The sequence below is a fragment of the Mastomys coucha genome, unplaced genomic scaffold, assembly GCF_008632895.1.
Source record: "Mastomys coucha isolate ucsf_1 unplaced genomic scaffold, UCSF_Mcou_1 pScaffold6, whole genome shotgun sequence".
NCBI lineage: Eukaryota > Metazoa > Chordata > Mammalia > Rodentia > Muridae > Mastomys > Mastomys coucha.
In genome coordinates, this window is record NW_022196912.1 from 59,743,180 (window position 1) to 59,751,539 (window position 8,360).

General features: G+C 39.2%; 1 protein-coding gene across 1 annotated transcript in view; it reads left to right on the forward strand.

Annotated features, from left to right (window-relative positions):
- Window positions 1-755: 755 nt before the first annotated feature.
- Window positions 756-8,360, forward strand: part of Pnpla8 (patatin like phospholipase domain containing 8) — a 42,868-nt gene continuing 35,263 nt past the window's right edge. Inside the window, exon 1 of the mRNA XM_031355291.1 lies at window positions 756-935. The gene's annotated coding sequence lies outside the window, so the exon portion shown is untranslated. The remainder of the gene's footprint in view (window positions 936-8,360) is intronic.

An 8,360-nucleotide genomic window follows, 5' to 3' on the forward strand; every position in this document is an offset into this window, starting at 1 on the left:
CAAGTTTATAGTCCTACTACATTTTTAACCTTTGTAATGCGTAACCTCTGTAATCCATAACCCCTAAAAAACTGTCAGTGAATCTGGCATCACACGTAATGCCCTTCCTAAAGGGCTTTACAATCATTTTCATTTTACAGGGCTACAGCCCTCTGCTACCCTTGAAGGTGAACACTGAGGCCCTAATCTCATGGTCTAGCTAACAAGTTAACACTAGACCTGTGACAGGTTGTAGTTTGCCTTCCTGGTACACAAAAATTATCAAAATTTCAACGTGTTGATTCTGGGACCATCTGGGGAGTAGTACACGCTAACTTCCAGGAGGATGGTATATGCAAAAAAGCTTTTAAGTTGACAGACCCTAGTTGTCTGTGCTAGAAACCGAGAAGAGATACCGCCACAGCAGGATCACAGGGTCCAGGCAGGCAGCTCACATCCAGGCTGCTGTTAAAGCGGTTCCCAGGAACCTGGGCAACACGGAGCACGCGCAGAACCTCCGGCACGCTCAATCCTGCTGAAATAGGGGATGGTAACCGGCAAGCAAGCAACCAGGAGCTCTACTCTGAGACAGCACTTGAGATTAAAAGCCATTGACCTCCGCCTAACCGTCACAACAGACCATAAAAGTAGAACTTGTCCCTTCGGAAGCCGCGCCTCTCCCGAACACTCAGCTCCAACGAACTCCCCGCCCGCTCCCTCGCTCCCACCGCCGCGCGCTAATACGCAGGCTTAGGAGGGCAGAAGGCAGAAAAACACGACCTAGAGCTTGCGTCACTTCCGGCGGGGCGGGGCGTAGCGGAGGGTGGTGCCAGACGCGCCAGTATTTGGGGTCCGGGCGCCCCAGCTGGGAGGAGGCCGGACGGGCTGATGCGGACCTCATCCCTGGTGGGAGGCGAGTGGCAGCCTCCGCGCCCGTGACTACTGCCTGCGTCCCGGTGAGTGGCCGGAAGCCGGCGCGGTGGCAGGTGGCCTCCGCGGCGTGGGCGCTCCGTCTGGCTCTCCCGCGGGTGTTTCGGAGGCCCGGCGCGCAGGCCTCGAGTGTCCGGGCGAGCGCTGGGCCCCGCTGCCCCTGTGCGGCGGGCGTGGCCGCGGAGGTGTTTTGGTTGGTTGCGTCCCGCCCCCGCCGGTGGTCCCGCCCAGCCCCCCGTCTGCGCTGGCGCGTCGCCGGGTCCTGAATGGGGTGATCTCTGGCAGTTCACTGGAGACTCGCCGATTTCTCTGTTCTACATCGTCCTTGACTGGGCAGTGTGCACCTTGTGGTTTAGTGGCTGCATATTTTTACTTCTCAGCGATTTTTCCTTCCACTCCGCAAATGATCCTATCCCAGAGCGCTGTTGCTTAATGTGCGTGCCTTTTAGAAGAAACTGTGTGAGTCAGCAGGTTGCAGAGCCTCTTGTCACTGCCATTTCTGTCATGATGCTAGGGCAGGGCGGGGCGGGGGGGGGGAGCTACGACTAGTTTCCACTCCAAGTGCAGCAATAACTTTAAAGAAAAGTCCTAGAATACATTTAAAATTACCATTTTCATTTCCAAGAATAGTTGTATTATGGGGCTGAATTCCTGATTGTCAAAAATACATTTCAGGCTCTCAAGGTGGTACATTACCACAAGGAAATGTGAAGAATTTTTTTTTTAAAAAGTGAAGATTATTATAAAAGTACATTAGACTGAATTGGAAAGCTTATGTTTTATTGAAGTAGGCAGTTGTACCAAATTCCATATAGCTATTTTGTGAAATTCGGTATGCATTTTAGATGAATCTCCAATATAAAGGCCTTTTATAAAGGTTTTTGTTTATTGCTCTAGTCTCTATCTTGTTTTGTATCTCTCCATCTAATTTTAAAATCTTGGTAGCAATGGCCCTCTTCGTAGTGATGTCAGATTAATGAAAAGGTCAGCTTCACTAGTTTATATATCAATACGTCCATTACTTTGATATGCAGAATTGATACAAGAACAGTCTGTACTTGGAGTTGTTTTGCTCCGTCGGTAAAGACGGGATTTGTTACTTCATTTGGGGAACATTGGTTGGTACAAAGGTCAAAGCTAGACTCTTGTTTCACCTCAGTTCCAACTCACTCCCAATCTCTTGTATTTTATTCCATTTACTATCCTTTGCTTTTTAAAGGATATTTTCCTTCAATGCTTTCTGGTTTGCTTGAGTGCTTTTCTTCCTGTTCCTAACCGTGGGTACCACTCAAAGCTCTATCCACATTATTCTCCTCAAACCAAATTTAACTTTTTGAAACCAAAGTCATACTAATAAGCTCATAAATATCCTGGAATGTCAAGGAAAATAATAGGGCGTATATATTTGTAGATGAACATTTTTAAAAAGACAGGAGCTTATTTTTATTAGGTCCTGGGCATCCAAGTACTCTAGGCCATCCCATTTGGCCTTAAGAATTCAATTGTTATTGTGTTGATTTTATCATACATAAATACAGTCTCTGTATTTCTATTTCAGTGCCCTGTCATTACTGCATTCTGTAAATACAGAAGAAAATCCAGTTTCCTTTATGTTAAACTGTTCCCCCCCTTCGAGGTCTTTCATATTCACAAGTGGCATTTTTTTCCTCTGTGTCTCTTGAAAACTTGAGGTTTCTTGACACTAAGCCCTGTTTTCTTTTTAATATATATATATTTTGTCTTTAATATGTGTAGATGTATGAGTCTGTTTATAGTTACTGCAGACATGACTGCAAGTGCCTGCAGAAACGAAAAGAAGGGGTCAGATCTCCTGGGAAGTGCAGATAGTTGTGAGCAGCCAGCTGTGAGTAGTCTAATGTGGGTTCTGAGAACCAAGTTCCAGTCCTCTGGAAGAAGAGCACACACTCTTAACCACTAAACCATTACTTTCTTTTGTAATTTTTTCTCTTTTCAAAATGTTGTTCACAGTAGATCCCACTTCTGCATTCTTGTACTGTTATTGTATTCAGACCCTTGTTGGCTTTTGACTGCATTATTGCAGTTGTCAAATGACATACTCTGTATATTCATTGTAACCGTAGTTGGGCCTACACCTAGCATTCCCCTCGATTCTCAATGTTCTTTAGTTACAATTCTACTCCTTCCCTAGAGTAGAACTAAGTCCACCTTTCCCATACACCTGCACTGTGCTTACACATAGCTCCATTCCCTCCAGCTTTTCCACAGTTTACAGCACTCCTCATCTTTTCATTCTTTTTCCTACTTTTGCTGTAACTTTCGTTGTGATTGACTTTCCCCTCCAAACATTTTCAGTGCGTTTTCTAATGCTGACATTTGTTTAGTAGCAGTAAAGCTTGTTGCTCATTTCTGTGTTAAGTAATTGTTGCTTGATAGTTGTGGTTTCTGATAGCTATAATTAGACTATCATTTTGTTTACAAAATTGTTTTTCTGTAATGTTTTTTATTTGGGGGGCTTTATATTCTGTTTATTGATTGCAAATTGATAGGTATATATAATTTAAGTGATTATTTCTTTAAAACTTTTAAAAGCACTTTATATTTAGTATATGTGTCTGTGAGTGAGCAAGTGAGTGAGAGAGATTGAGAGAGAGTATGTGTGTGACTGATGAGTATGACTGATCATAGTGAATCTTCTATTCTTTCAACCAACTTCAGTATAAAAAACTCACTTTATCACCAAAGTGTTGCTTGGGTTTTCTTTTGCCTAGAATTTTTTATCAAGATTCTCACAAGACTTTATTTCCTTACTTCTCTCAAAGAACTGCTAAAATGCTGAAGTTTCAGTTCTTCTGACTATCCCATCTAATTAGTATTCTTTGTGCCCTTCCTTTTCTGTTTTAATTCATGACACTATTGTGAGCACTAATTAATATGTATCTTTTTTCTGATAATTTGTCTTGATCTACAAGATTGTCTGAAGTTGAATAAGGTCATCTTCTTACTGTTTAGTTCCCTTTTTTATCCCATACAATGTGTTTCCCTTAAATCTGCCATGTAAGGCTTTTATTGATATTTTTCACTATTTAGGATGTCATAATTCCCAGACTTCTCTCAGTCCTTCTCAGTAGGTTATAGGTATACTTTGGAGCTAATATTTAGCCAGGAATATTAATTTTTAATGTTTTAGAAGTCTTTATTCTTAGTTGTTTTTCTTTTTGCCTCTAGTATTTTAATTCTTCCTGTTATCTTTGGACATTTAACCTTACTTAATTTTGTGCTATTTCTAAAGCTTGGTTGCACATTTTCCTATTGGCTGTTTGTGCAGATCTTCTCTCTAGGTGATAGTTCACTGCATGGCTTGTTTTGTAATCTTTCTGAGTTAACGTTCAGTGGTGGCTGCCCATTGCATTAACATTGGACAATGACTTTGCCTTGGAGTTTTAGTTGTCTCTTCTAGAATTCCACATAATTAACTAGCTCTGTCTAGTATTTATTTGCATAGGAAGTGCTATGATGGTTATAAGACAGTAGATACTGGTCTTAAGCATGGCGTTTGTTCATGCTGGTTTATGTAGCTGAAACCCAGAGCTTTCTGCTTGCTGGGTAAGTACTCTGCCAGTTGAACTACATTCCCAGTCCACAGCATGACTTCTTATCTACATGTCCTTTATCAAGTGTGCTAGAAGTTGCCAACTTTATGCTAACTAAACATAATCACATTCACTGCAAGTCCTGAGAAACTCAGCAGAAAGAGCTAGGAAGGCAGACAGGCTTGCGTCCTTTCTGTCCTTGGTGAATGTATTAAAATAAGATATTAGTTCAGACTTTTCCTCCCTTTGTATAGAGTTTGCAAAACTGTTGTTTTGATTTTCTCAGTATAATTCTCTACTGCTCCCTTATATAAGCTACATCCTGAGTAAAACTGCATTGCATGGACTCTAGGAAGGTACTTTTTGTGCTTTATTGCATGCTTTTTGATTTGTGTGTGTGTGTGAACATTATTTAGAATCCTTTCCTCATCTTTACATGTGAGTTCCTCTTTAATTTGCAATTTTACTTGTATGTGCATGAATGCATGTGTGTATGAGATACACTAGGTCTTGCCCTGTAGCCCAGGCTGGTCTCAAACTTGTTATCTTCTTCCCTCATCATCTTGCATGTTGTCATTACAGGCATATGCCACTATGTTCAATATTTTTACTGTTTTAACCAAGCATTTGAGATGATTCCATTGTTTTCCTTCCCTAGCACTTTTGTCATAGATTTAAAAGGATGTCAGGCGCCTTTTCCGTCCAGCGGAAATAGGGAGGCAAACACAAGCTCTTCTCCAAGCAGGTTTTATTCAGGAACCTTCATTTTTACTTCTTCTCTAGCTAGCTTCTTTTATATTCTTCTATATCTTCTTACATCTTACTAGTTACATCTTTCTACTTTCTTCTTACTTACTCCTATTTCCTACTTACTCCTATTCCCTACATCTTACTACACACATCTTACTTCTATTCTTATTCTTACATCTTGCTTCTATCCTTACATCTAACTTCTATCTTTACATCTTACTTACTCCTATTCTTACATACATCTTACTTCTATATCTACATACTTACTCCTATCTATACATACTTACTCAGTATTCTCTATATACTTACTCCTAATCTCTCACATCTTACTTACTATCCCTTACATACTTACTCCTAATTCCTATATCCAGCCTCCATCCCTTGTGGGTTAAATACTTTCCCTGGTCCCAATCAGCATCAGTACGTGGCAAAGCATAATAGGCTATGAGAAATCACGCCAGCTTGCATCACAAACTAGAGGCACACAGCTTTTCCAACTAAGGCTTGTTTATCTCAATGCTCTCTGCTCTGGCCGGAGACCAGGTGTTCAATATATATGTATATAGGGTGGCAGCTGCGGCTCCCCACAAAAGGATACATTTATTTATTGTGTGTGTGCATGAAATAGCACATGGAGGTCAGAGGACAACTTTGTGAGTCAGTTCTCTCCTTCCACAACATAGGTTCTGGGGAATCAAACTCAGGTCATCAGGTTTGGCAGCAAGTGCCTTTATCTACTTAGCCATCTCACCAACCCTCAGTCATATCTTAAGGAAAAAAAAAATTGTGGTTGCTCTTAGAGTTTGCAGTGTATAGCTAATCTAAATGCAGTTTGAAATAACACCATGTGGTAACATGAGTAATATACAATAACAGAGTAACCCTAATTCTTAACTCCTTTTCCTTGTATCCTTACCACTCACTTCACCAGTATATGAGCATTGAGCTACTTTTTTTAGTCCATATTAATCATGTAAAGTTGAAATTTTTATTGTGACATTCTCATGCATTTATATAACCCTTCATCATCTTCCTCATGGCTCTTGTCTTAGGATCCTCTCTTCCCTCCCACCTTCACCTTGTCTTGATCCCCTGTCTTTTCTGTAATAGTTTCCCTTTTACTTTTATGCCACGTTACTCCCACCACCCAGATTTGACCATGAGAGAAGACCTGTAATACTTTTCTGAGACTGGATTATTTTGCTTAACATGGCATCAACCAGTTCCATGTATTTTCCATCAAATAACTTACTCTGGCTTGCTTTATGGATAATGAATAATACTGTAGTGTGTGTCTGTATACTACATTGTACCTGGGCTGCTTTCCATAGCTTGGGTATTGTAAATAAGAAAAGCAGAATAGAGGGCTGGTGAGATGGCTCAGTGGGTAAGAGCACTGACTGCTCTTCCGAAGGTTGTGAGTCCAACCCAGCAACCACATGGTGGCTCACAACCATCCGTAATGAAATCTGATACTCTCTTCTATGTACTCATTTATAATAATAAATAAATCTTTAAAAAAAAAAAAGAAAAAGCAGAATAGAAAAACATGGAAGGGGAAGGCAGTTTCTAACTCTGGATTTTGAAGAGATTACCTATATTTTCTTTCAGTGATTTCCAATTCTTTGATTCTATTTTGAGTTTTTATATTTCAAGTTTCAAATTTTTTGTGTGTTTTTTTAAATTTTTTTTTATGTGCATTGATGTTTTGTCTGCATATATGTCTGAGGATACTATATTCTCTGAAACTGGGGTTATAGACAACTGTGAGCTGCCATGTGGGTACTGGGAATTGAACCCAAGTCCTCTGGTTAAGCAACCAGTGCTCTTAACTGCTGAGCCATCTCTCTAGCCTCACAAGTTTCCATATATGTATATCTAGTCTTTAAAATCCATTTACTTATTTACTTACTTACTTACTTCTTTGTGTGGGAAGGTTGGTACACATGTAGTGGTTAATAGAGTTTGTTGCAGTTTATTCTACCCTTACCTTCTACCATGTGAATCCAGGGGATTGAACACATATTGTGTACTTGTTGGTAGCAAGTGCCTTTGTTCACTGCACCATCTCATTGGCCCTAATATCCCATTTTCCTAGGCCAATTTGCTATAGAGGTTGTCTTTCAAAATGTATTTTTGACCCCTTTCTCAAGAATCAGGTGCGTGAGTTTATTTCTTGATCCCTGTCCTGTTCCATGTATTCTTATGTCTGTTTTATGCTAATACTATGTTTTTGTTACAGCTCTGGAGTCCATCTTAGACTCAAATGCTATTATGTCTCCAGTATTGTTCCTTTGCCCAGGATTACTATTTTGAATTTTAGGATTATTTTTCTACTTCCTTAAAGAATATCATTGGTGGGGACACATTGAATATGTATATGGCTTTTAGTAATGTGGGCATTTTAGTTATTAATTCTGCTGCTATATGACTATGGAAGGTCCTACTTTAACAGTGTTTTAATTTCTTTTTTTCTTCAGTATTTTATCTTTTTCCTTTTTTTTTGATCATGGGTAAAATTTCTTTATTTTTTTAATTTTTATTGTATTATGATGAGAAAACTTACATGATTTCAATTTATCTGAATTTGTTAACATTTAAAAACATATTTTAAGTAAGTAGAATTAAATCCCATTCTTGTTTCCCTTTTGTACCCCAACTCCTTCCAGAGACCTCCCCTTCAGTACCTACAATCTTTTTTGTCATATTCCTTAAAATTTATAAAATATTATAACAATAAATAAATATAAGTATTATAAAAGTTGTTTGATATAAAACAACAATCAATTTAACAGTCTTATGTAGATGTTCATCTACAGCAATACTGAAAATATGTTTTTCTCAATATAAATTTTAAACAACTCCAAACATATTAACTGTTTATTTCAAAATGATACATCACTACTAGTATTTTCTTAAATGAATGTGAATATATAAAGTCTTTTTGTTGGTTTGTTTGTGTTGTATTTAGTAGAGTTTAAAATCTTGGCTCTTACTGTGGTACAAGCCCAAAATAAGAACAATTTTTAGACATTGCATTTCATTGTCATAAGGCTGTACCTCAATGACCCTCACATCACAAAAGGATTTTACCTCCATCGTAGCTAAGCTGAGAGTTGACAGTTCTGC